The 11,453-nt window shown below is 38.9% G+C and overlaps 1 pseudogene; it reads left to right on the forward strand.

Moving 5' to 3' along the window:
• The first annotated feature begins 781 nt into the window (after window positions 1–781).
• Window positions 782–1,520, forward strand: LOC127669247 (frataxin, mitochondrial-like; annotated as a pseudogene).
• The last annotated feature ends 9,933 nt before the right edge of the window (window positions 1,521–11,453 follow it).

An 11,453-nucleotide genomic window follows, 5' to 3' on the forward strand; every position in this document is an offset into this window, starting at 1 on the left:
CCAGTTCAATAAAAATCATAAGAATTTATTTTAATTAATCTGCTACTGACTGATCAGGGCCAAAGATCTAACTCAGGAGCTGAACTGCCACACAAACCCTCCGAACCCTAAACCAGAATCTTATAAATGTTTTGTTGGAAAATCAGAAACACCTGTGCCAAGGCACATCTACATATTTTTGACCAATCAGGATTCATGAATAGGGACTTTCTTTATGCATCTGATCTATGTCAACTGATGCAGATTATAGATATTACAGTCTAAGCAATCATATCTACTAGTTCTTTTATATTTTGGATCATGTTTTGAGAAACAAAGATGAATAACATAAGCTGTGGTTTGGAAGCGTCATTGTGTTTTGGTGAACAGAAGCTGATCTGCTTTGGAAAAGTCCCTATCTCCCCTAGAGCCTGGCAAATTGAACTTAGTTTTACCCTATGATGAAATGGAGACTGATAACAAAAAGGTAGTACTTAGGACATGTTTCTTTTGCTTCTTCCTAATGTTTACATGTTATAATCATCTTCAATAACATAAAAGTATATATTTTGGGGAAAAAAAAACCTACAAATGTAATCAATGTTATAAACCCATTTCACCACACAGTTACCTACTAATACATAAACAAAACACACTGGAGAGAAATCCTATGAATGTAAGCAATGTGGTAAAGTCTTTTCACAACAGTCATTTCCTAAAACATAAAAAAATTTAAAAAAAAAATACACACAGAGCGATTGCTAAGTAGGAGCAACATGTGAGTACTTGCTAGCTTGCCCTGATGGAATACTGCCTCTCTCAAGCAGGAGGGAACAGATTGGAGATAGTGGTCACAATCAAAGCAGCCAGTGTCATCCTCCATGCCCATTTGAGCCTCTACTACTTGACTTTGTTACTGAACATCAAAAATCAGTGTCTGAGTGGTACATTTAAGGAATTTAGGGACTTTGGACAACCCAATCTCTTTAGACAAGACAGCTTATGAAAGACTCACACAGAAGAGATGCTAGATCCTCTGACAGCGGGGTTTTTTTTTTTGTTGTTGTTGTTTGTTTTGTTTTGTTTTTTTCAAGACAGGGTTTCTCTGTGTAGCCCTGGCTGTCCTGGAACTCACTTTGTAGACCAGGCTAGCCTTGAACTCAGAAATCCACCTGCTTCTGCCTCCCACATGCTGGGATTAAAGGCATGCCCCACCACCGCCCAGCTGACAGTGTACTTTGAAGACCTTACACACAAGCCCTATACCCTGGAGGAATATGTTGTCTCCTTTATGGGTGGTATGCTCACCATTAAACTGGCCAGAATCTAGGGACTTAACATGATCAAGAAACAGACCCCCAAACAAGCAAATCTATCCATCTTCTTCCTCTAGTGGCCTCAAGGCTATGCCTGTACAGGGAAGAATGGGTGTACACCTATGAGAGTGTATCTCTGCATGAGTTACTGGCCAGGGAGCTGGCTGAAGCTTAAACACCAAACTGGACTTGTCTTCATTGGCCTATTCTAGAAAAGGCACTTGACTACCTGCCAAATTCCAAGAGACTGAAAAATAACAGAAGACCCAGCCTCCTCCTGTAGCTGGTTTCCCATGTCTGCTACTGATGAGAGTCATACTTTGTGTGACAGCTCTGTGAAAAATGTGTGTTACCTCCCCCCCCCCACATATGTCCCCTCTGTACCCCCCCAATAAGACATAAGGAAGAGAAAACATAGAAATGTGACCAGTATGGTAAAGACTGTGTATTTCGTTGTGGTCTGTAGATATATAAAGGAACACATACTGGTTACAAACAATACAAATGTAATCAATGCGATAAAGCTTTTTGACAACACAAGTATATATGAATACATAACAGATCACATACTGAAGATGTGTGAGTACTGAGAAGCAATGTGGGAAAGCTTCTGCATGAAGCAGTAGTCACTGAAATTATGAGAAAAGGCCATGCAGAGAAATATCATGAATGTAGTCAATGTGGTAAAGTTTTACACTCCATAGTATCTTTATACAAGAGTAAATCCATTAGTGTGTAATGAATCTGTTAAAGACTTTATATGTCACAATAGTCTTTGAGGACTCATACTGTATGTGATCTATAACTATAAAGTATTTGGTAAGATCTTTAGTCAATGCACTTACATTCAGTTACAGAAGATTATTCTGGGGAAAACTGACAAGTGTTAACAATCTTATCAAGCATGATGATGGCACTCCTTATTTTGTTTGTACTTGCAAGCTCATATGGGCCTAAGACCTGTAATTTAAACAATAAGGTAAGGCTTTTAGGTTTCTCTTAAATTTCATGAAAAAAATTGTCTAGGTGCAAAGCGTTGGATGTGGATTAGTGTCTTTTCTTTTGCTGTGGTAAAATACAACATCTAAGGCAACTTCTAAAGCAGTTTAATTTGGCTTATGCTTCCAGAGGGATATGGGATCAGGGTGAAAGTGGTAATGCAGCAAGTGTCACATGGCAGCTAAAGCAGGAAGGTCAGAGCTGATATCTGCAAGCTGAAGCATGAAGCAGAGAGTGCAAACTAGAAATGATGTGTTGGTGTAAACTCTCAGGCCCACTAGCCCCAGTGATATTTCCACCAACATGGCAGTATTTCTTAAATCTCTCCATATGAAACCACCAGCTGAGAAACACTGATTTCTCTGACTTGAAGTCTACATGCTTCCTGTCTGGTGATTTTGAGAAAGCTGTCTCAAGTAGAACACATGGCTTCCAGCTCCTACCCATGATTGGCTTTCATTTTGAAACACTGCATTCTAAGGGAAATACCTAGAAAAGCTAGACAATATGGCAGCAGTGAGGTTTATTTAGGGGAAAAATCTGTTGTATGTATGTGTGTAACTTGATTGTGGGTATTTAGTGCCATGACAGATAGCTGCAGACCAGAAGACATCTTTGTAGAGTCACACAACTTTATATGATGATGAGTGTTAGGCTTAGGCCTCCAGCTTTGTACACCATAGCCAGTTCCCACGAGCTATCCTATTCATGCTTAAATAAGACTAGTTTAATCATTCCATCATTAAAATATTGTTCTTTTCAGGTTGTAAACATTGTCATCTAAGGATGGAGAAAATAAGACCATTTGAATAATAGATCCTATTTGCTAATAAAAAGGATATATTGTTATCTTTGGAGGGAAATGTGTTTGTTTATTGTTATGAGTAAATGCTTGTTCATAATAATACATCAGAACCACAGATGAAGACCAACTAATTGTCTCAGTGGATAAAATGGGTTGCTGCTAAAACTGATGACCTGAGTTTAGTATCTGGGAGACACATATTACTCCTACAGATTTCTCTCTTCTTTTCAGATTTCAACACTTGGCCTATGGCATATGTACAATAACAAAATAGAGCATAAAAATGATTTTTTAAAATCGAAATAAGGGTCAATAAGGTCACCTGAACCCAATGACTCCCTGGTATTCATGTCTAGAACTCACATAGGGGAAGAATATATTATACAGCAATAAGTTGTCCTCTCTATGGCACATGCACACCATGGAACAGCTGTATATACACAAACACAGTTCAAACCTTTTTCATGGATGAAATTAACAAAGAAAAGTATTGAAAATATGTGAATGGAATTGCCAGTTTGAATTATTATTGTAGCATTTCAAGAAGTACTACTTTCCACCAAAACAATGTAGGTGCGCCTAATGTAGGAATCTTATTTATCCCTTCATTCTCTGATTGGAAGATAGATCATTTTAAAAGTGCATCTCACCTGGACCTAAAAACAGAAGTAGAAACAACTAAGAAATCACAAAGGGAAACAACTTTGGAGATAGAAAACCTTGAGAAGAAATCAGGGGCCATAGATGCAAATATAAACAACAGAATACAAGAGATGGAAGAAAGAATCTCAGAATATATATATAGTGTAATGCACTAGATAAAGATATTCCATTATTACTCTGTTTCCTATCACCTGAAGGTGCTAAAGTCCATGTTAGATGTTTGGTGAAGGATTCAATAGTTTTCTAATCCTCTGTTAATAGATTCCCCACATTGCTTATTTTTATTGTTAACATGGTTCTCTTAGTATGAGTAAAGGTATATTTTGTTGAATCCAGTCAGAGCCCAATCAGATTAAATTAGAAAAATTTCCATAATTTGAAATATACTCTTCCTGGATGGAATCCTTTTGAGATAGGATATCTCTACAGTCAGTACAGTCTCAGAACTCACTGTCTTGGACCAAACTGGCCTCAAATTAAGACAGATTGGTCTGCCACTGTCTTCCAGGTGCTGGGATTACAACTCTAAGGCCAGCTAAGATGCACTTTTTTTTTAATTTTTTTTATTTGATATATTTTTTATTTACACTTCAAATGATTTCCCCTTTTCTAGCCCCCCCACTCCCTGAAAGTCCCATAAGCCCCCTTCTCTCCCCCTGTCCTCCCATCCACCCCTTCCCACTTTCCCGTTCTGGTTTTGCCCTATACTTCTTCACTGAGTCTTTCTAGAACAAGGGGCCACTCTTCCTTTCTTCTTGTACCTCATTTGATGTGTGGATTATGTTTGGGGTATTCCAGTTTTCTAGGTTAATATCCACTTATTAGTAAGTGCATACCATGAGTCACCTTTTGAGTCTGGGTTACCTCACTTAGTATGATGTTTTCTAGCTCCATCCATTCGCCTAAGAATTTCATGAATTCATTGTTTCTAATGGCTGAATAGTACTCCATTGTGTAGATATACCACATTTTTTGCATCCACTCTTCTGTTGAGGGATACCTGGGTTCTTTCCAGCATCTGGTAATTATAAATAGGGCTGCTATGAACATAGTAGAGCATGTATCCTTATTACATGTTGGGGAATCCTCTGGGTATATGCCCAGGAGTGGTATAGCAGGATCTTCTGGAACTGAGGTACCCAGTTTTCGGGGGAACTGCCAGACTGATTTCCAGAGTGGTTGTACCAATTTGCAACCCCACCAGCAGTGGAGGAGTGTTCCTCTTTCTCCACAACCTCTCCAACACCTGCTGTCTCCTGAATTTTTAATCTTAGCCATTCTGATTGGTGTAAGGTGAAATCTCAGGGTTGTTTTGATTTGCATTTCCCTAATGACTAATGAAGTTGAGCATTTTTTAAGATGCTTCTCCGCCATCCGAAGTTCTTCAGGTGAGAATTCCCTGTTTAACTCTGTACCCCATTTTTTAATAGGGTTGTTTGGTTTTCTGGAGTCTAACTTCTTAAGTTCTTTATATATATTGGATATTAGCCCTCTATCTGATGTAGGATTGGTGAAGATCTTTTCCCAATTTGTTGGTTGCCAATTTGTCCTTTTGATGGTGTCCTTTGCCTTACAGAAACTTTGTAATTTTATGAGGTCCCATTTGTCAATTCTTGATCTTAGAGCATACGCTATTGGTGTTCTGTTCAGAAATTTTCTCCCTGTACCAATGTCCTCAAGGGTCTTCCCCAGTTTCTTTTCTATTAGCTTCAGAGTGTCTGGCTTTATGTGGAGGTCCTTGATCCATTTGGATTTGAGCTTAGTACAAGGCGATAAAGATCGATCAATTCGCATTCTTCTGCATGCTGACCTCCAGTTGAACCAGCACCATTTGTTGAAAAGGCTATCTTTTTTCCATTGGATGTTTTCAGCCCCTTTGTCGAGGATCAAATGGCCATAGGTGTGTGGGTTCATTTCTGGATCTTCAATCCTGTTCCATTGATCTGCCTGCCTGTCACTGTACCAATACCATGCAGTTTTTAATACTATTGCTCTGTAGTATTGCTTGAGGTCAGGGATACTGATTCCCCCAGAATTTCTTTTGTTGCTGAGAATAGTTTTAGCTATCCTGGGTTTTTTGTTATTCCAGATGAATTTGTTAATTGCTTTTTCTAACTCTGGGAAAAATTGAGTTGGGATTTTGATGGGTATTGCATTGAATCTGTATATTGCTTTTGGCAAAATGGCCATTTTAACTATATTGATTCTGGCGATCCATGAGCATGGGAGGTTTTCCCATTTTTTGAGGTCTTCTTCCATTTCCTTCTTCAGAGTCTTGAAGTTCTTGTCGTAAAGATCTTTCACATGTTTGGTAAGAGTCACCCCAAGATACTTTATACTGTTTGTGACTATTGTGAAGGGGGTCATTTCCCTAATTTCTTTCTCAGCCTGTTTATCCTTTGAGTATAGGAAGGCCACTGATTTGCTTGAGTTAATTTTATAACCTGCCACTTTGCTGAAGTTGTTTATCAGCTGTAGGAGTTCTCTAGTGGAGTTTATTGGGTCACTTAGGTAGACTATCATGTCATCTGCAAATAATGATAGTTTGACTTCTTCCTTTCCAATTTGTATCCCTTTGACCTCCTTATGTTGTCGAATTGCCCGAGCTAGTACCTCAAGTACAATATTGAAAGATAAGGAGAGAGGGCGCAGCCCTGTCTAGTCCCTGATTTTTGTGGGATTGCTTCAAGTTTCTCTCCATTTAGTTTGATGCTGGCTACCGGTTTGGTGTATATTGCTTTTACTATGTTTAGGTATGGGCCTTGAATTCCCGTTCTTTCCAAGACTTTAAGCATGAAAGGTTGCTGAATTTTGTCAAATGCTTTTTCAGCATCCAATGAAATGACCATGTGTTTTTTTTTTTTTTGTTTGTTTTTTGTTTTTGAGTTTGTTTATGTAGTGGATTGCATTGATGGATTTCCGTATATTAAACCAACCCTGCATTCCCGGGATAAAGCCTACTTGATCATGGTGGATGATCGTTTTGATGTGTTCTTGGATTCGGTTGGCAAGAATTTTATTGAGTATTTTTGCATCGATGTTCATAAGGGAAATTGGTCTGAAGTTCTCTTTCTTTGTTGGATCTTTGTGTGGCTTTGGTATCAGCGTAATTGTGGCTTCGTAGAAGGAATTGGGTAGTGTTCCTTCTGTTTCTATTTTGTGGAATAGTTTGAAGAGTATTGGTGTTAACTCTTCTTTGAAGGTCTGATAGAATTCTGCATTGAAACCATCTGGTCCTGTGCTTTTTTTGGTTGGAAGACTTTCTATGACTCCTTCTGTTTCTTTAGGCATTATGGGACTGTTAGATGATCTATTTGGTCCTGATTTAATTTTGGTATTTGGTATCTGTCAAGAAAATTGTCCATTTCCTCCAGATTCTCCAGTTGTGTTGAGTACAGGCTCTTGTAGTAGGATCTGATGATTTTTTTGGATTTCCTCAGTTTCCGTTGTTATATCTCCCTTTTCATTTCTAAGTTTGTTAATTTGGATACTTTCTCTGTGCCCTTTGGTCAGTCTGGCTAAGGGTTTATCTATCTTGTTGATTTTCTCAAAGAACCAGCTCCTGGATTCGTTAATTCTTTGTATGGTTCTCTTTGTTTCCAATTGATTGATTTCAGCCCTGAGTTTGATGATTTCCTGCCTTCTAATCCTCCTGGGTGAATTGGCTTCTTTTTGTTCCAGGACTTTCAGGTGTGTCATTAAGCTGCTAGTGTATGCTCTCTCCATTTTCTTTTTGGAGGCACTCAGGGCTATGAGTTTACCTCTTAGCACTGCTTTCATTGTGTCCCAAAGATTTGGATATGTTGTGCCTTGATTTTCATTAAATTCTAAAAAGTCTCTGATTTCTTTCTTTATTTCTTCTTTGGTCAAGGTGTCATTGAGTAGAGTATTATTCAGCCTCCATGTGTATGTGGGCTTTCTGTTGTTTTTGTTGCTATTGAAAATCACTCTTACACCATAGTGATCTGATAGGAGGCATGGGATTAGTTTAATCATCTTATATTTGTTGAGGTCTGCCTTGTGTCCAATTATATGGTCGATTTTGGAGAAGGTACCATGAGGTGCTGAGAAAAAGGTATATTCTTTTGCTTTAGGGTGAAATGTTCTATAAATATCAGTCAAATCCAATTGGTCCAAAGCTTCAATTAGTTTTACTGTGTCTCTGTTTAGTTTCTGTTTTCCCGATTGGTCCATTGAGGAAAGTGGAGTGTTGAAGTCCCCCACAATTATTGTGTTAGGTGCAATGTGTGCTTTGAGCTTTAGTAAAGTTTCGTTTACGAATGAGGGTGCCTTTGCATTTGGCGCATAGATGTTCAGAATTGAAAGTTCTTCTTGGTGGATTTTTCCTTTGACCAGCAAGAAGTGTCCTTCTGTATCTCTTTTGATGACTTTAGGTTGAAAGTCAATTTTATCTGATATTAGAATGGCTACTCCTGCTCGTTTCCTGTGACCATTGGCTTGTAAGATTGTCTTCCAGCCTTTTACTCTAAGGTAGCTTTTATCTTTGACACTGAGGTGTGTCTCCTGTATACAGCAAATTGTAGCGTCCTGTTTCCTTATCCAGTCTGTTAGTCTATGTCTTTTTATTGGGGAATTGAGACCATTGATGTTAAGAGATATTAGGGAATAGTGATTATTACTTCCTGTCATTTTTGATGTTCTTTTTATATTTGAGTGGTTATCTTCTTTTGGGTTTGATGAAGGAAGGTAACTATCTTGCTTTTTCCAGGGTGTAGTTTCCCTCCTTGTATTGGAGTTTTCCTCCTATTATTCTTTGTAGAGCTGGGTTTGTGGAAAGATATTGTGTAAATTTGGTTTTGTTATGGAATATCTTGGTTTCTCCATCTATGGTGAATGAGAGTTTTGCTGGGTATAGTAGTCTTGGCTGACATATGTGTTCTCTTAGAGTCTGCATGAGATCTGCCCAGAATCTTCTAGCTTTCATGGTCTCTGGTGAGAAGTCTGGTGTGATTATGATAGGTCTTCCTTTATATGTTACTTGGCCTTTCTTTCTTACTGCCTTTAATATTCTTTCTTTCTTTAGTGCATTTGGGGTTTTGATTATTATGTGACGGGAGGTATTTCTGCTCAGGTCCAGTCTGTTTGGAGTTCTGTAGGCTTCTTGTATATTCATAGGCATCTCTCTCTTTAAGTTAGGAAAGTTTTCTTCCATAATTTTGTTGAAGATATTTGCTGGCCCTTTCTGTTGTAAATCTTCACTCTCATCTATACCTATAATCCTTAGGTTTGGTCTTCTCATTATATCCTGGATTTCCTGGATGTTCTGGGATACAAGCTTTTTGCATTTTGTATTTTCTTTGACTGTTGAGTCAATGGTTTCTATGGTATCTTCTTATATATATATATATATATATATATATATATATATATATATATATATATATATATATATATATATATAAGAGCTGGAGTGTTACTAGTATTGCTCCCACTGCATACCCAAGTTTGGTTCCTAGAAGCCACATCTGATGTTGCAGAATTGCCTATATTCTCAAGTCCAGGACATCTCATCCTAGAGCACCAATTATGCAAATGGTGGAAAGGCACTTGCATATTTGATTCCCTATTGTACAAAGGGTATTCTTCATGCATAAGCCATATTTAAAAAATGAAATTTGTTTAATTTAGGTGTGTAGGTTTTCCACTGTATATACCAAGGCCTTAACTGGGGTTAGAGTAGGCAAAAAGAGTGCCTGATCCTCCATGATTTGATTACAGTTTTTTTGTTTTGTTTTTGTTTGTTTGGGGTTTTTGTTTGTTTTTGGTTTTTTGGTTGTTTTTGTTTTGTTTTGGTTTGGTTTTTTTGAGATAGGGTTTCTCTGTGTAGCCCTGGCTGTCCTGGAACTCACTCTGTAGACCAGGCTGGCCTCAAACTCAGAAATCTGCCTGTCTCTGCCTCCCAAGTGCTGGGATTAAAGACATGTGCCACCACAGCCTGGATGATTACAGTTTTGAGCTGTTTCTTAAGTGCTAGAAATGAGAGATAGGCCCTGGATGAGAAGCCAATGCTCTTAGGGGCTGACCCTCTATTCAGTCCCATGCACATGTCATTAATAGCAGTAAGGTTTAAATGGTTGCTCCTATCTTTACCTCAGCCCTGATAACCCAGAAGAAGTATGAAGTAACTTAGACTTGGTCCAAATCTCCACTAAATTAGGGTCAAGTAAAAAAAAAAAAATAGAGAGCCGGGAGGTAGTGGCGCACGCCTGTAATCCCAGCACTCTGGGAGGCAGAGGCAGGCGGATTTCTGAGTTCGCGGCCAGCCTGGTCTACAGAGTGAGTTCCAGGACAGCCAGGGTTACACAGAGAAACCCTGTCTCGAGAAAAAAAAAATAGAGGAACTGACAAATAATTAAATGAAAAGGGGTTGACCATTCAACAAAGCCATGAGACTTGAGTTTATCTCATATTGTAAATAGGGAGCAACCTATTCAGCTCACAAGGATACATGTGATGTGTACCTCTGCTGGAGTTTATGCCTACTTTAAGAAGAAAAAAGGAACTTTCAGGCATGAAGACCAACTTGTCTGAATGGGACTGTATTCTGCTTTCAAGATGCCTGGAAAATATTCAGTTGGGAGCCCTGATGCTGATGACTCCAGATGACATCTTGTTTGTTGTCAGGAGAATTTGAGACACAAACAGAACTCATTCTAAGGTTAGCAAAATCAGGCATTTAGAAATAGTCACAGAGCTGGACAGAGGTGGCACATGCCTTTAATCTCAGCACTTGGGAGACAGAAGTGGCGCATGCCTTTAATCCCAGCACTTGGGAGGCAAAGGCAGGTGGATTTCTGAGTTCGAGGCCAGCCTGGTCTACAGAGTAAGTTGTAAGACAGCACTTGGAAGGCAGAGGCAGGCGGATTTCTGAGTTCGAGGCCAGCCTGGTCTACAGAGTGAGTTCCAGGACAGCCAGGGCTACACAGAGAAACCCTGTCTCGAAAAACAAAAAACAAAAAAAGAAAGGAAGAAATAGTCACAGAATATGGATGACCTATTAGAAGGGGGGGGGTGCTTTGACTGTGAAAGAAAAGTATTAAAAGGACAGAGAACAATCTTTGGGGTGTACCAGAGGATAATCTGGCTTCTACTGTATTTTTTTTAATCTACTCAGCTCCCTCCAGGTCTTCCAGTATTTCCTCTTCTTTGCCAACTACCTAACCCAAAACATGTGCCCTTCATTCTCATGGGGCTCAAGTACATACTACCCAGATTTGCAAGTAGTAGAAACTGATGGACAGCTTATAGAAGCTCTGTGGTGGGACTTTGTATTTCCTGTTGCTTATCACAGGCCAGTAAGGAGCTGTCCTTGAAAACACCTATTACTCTGCCTACTCTGAATAGCTTCAAACTACACTAAACCCTGCATTTAAATTCACCTCACTTTAGATATTTATAAGATTACATATGTTAGTGTCATACCTTGGAAATGAGCTCTACAACATTGTGTGTGTGTGTGTGTGTGTGTGTGTGTGTGTGTGTGTGAGAGAGAGAGAGAGAGAGAGAGTATCAGAACTAAGAATAGAAGCCAGACTTGTGCATATCCCAGACAAGTACTCTAGCCTTAATCTACTTTATACTTGTTACTCTGAGACAGGGTCTGAATAAGTTGCCTATGATGTTCTTCAACTCTTAGTAGTACAAGCAGTCCACCCACTATTGACCCTAAC

This window comes from Apodemus sylvaticus, chromosome 19 (assembly GCF_947179515.1).
Source record: "Apodemus sylvaticus chromosome 19, mApoSyl1.1, whole genome shotgun sequence".
Classification (NCBI taxonomy): Eukaryota; Metazoa; Chordata; class Mammalia; order Rodentia; family Muridae; genus Apodemus; species Apodemus sylvaticus.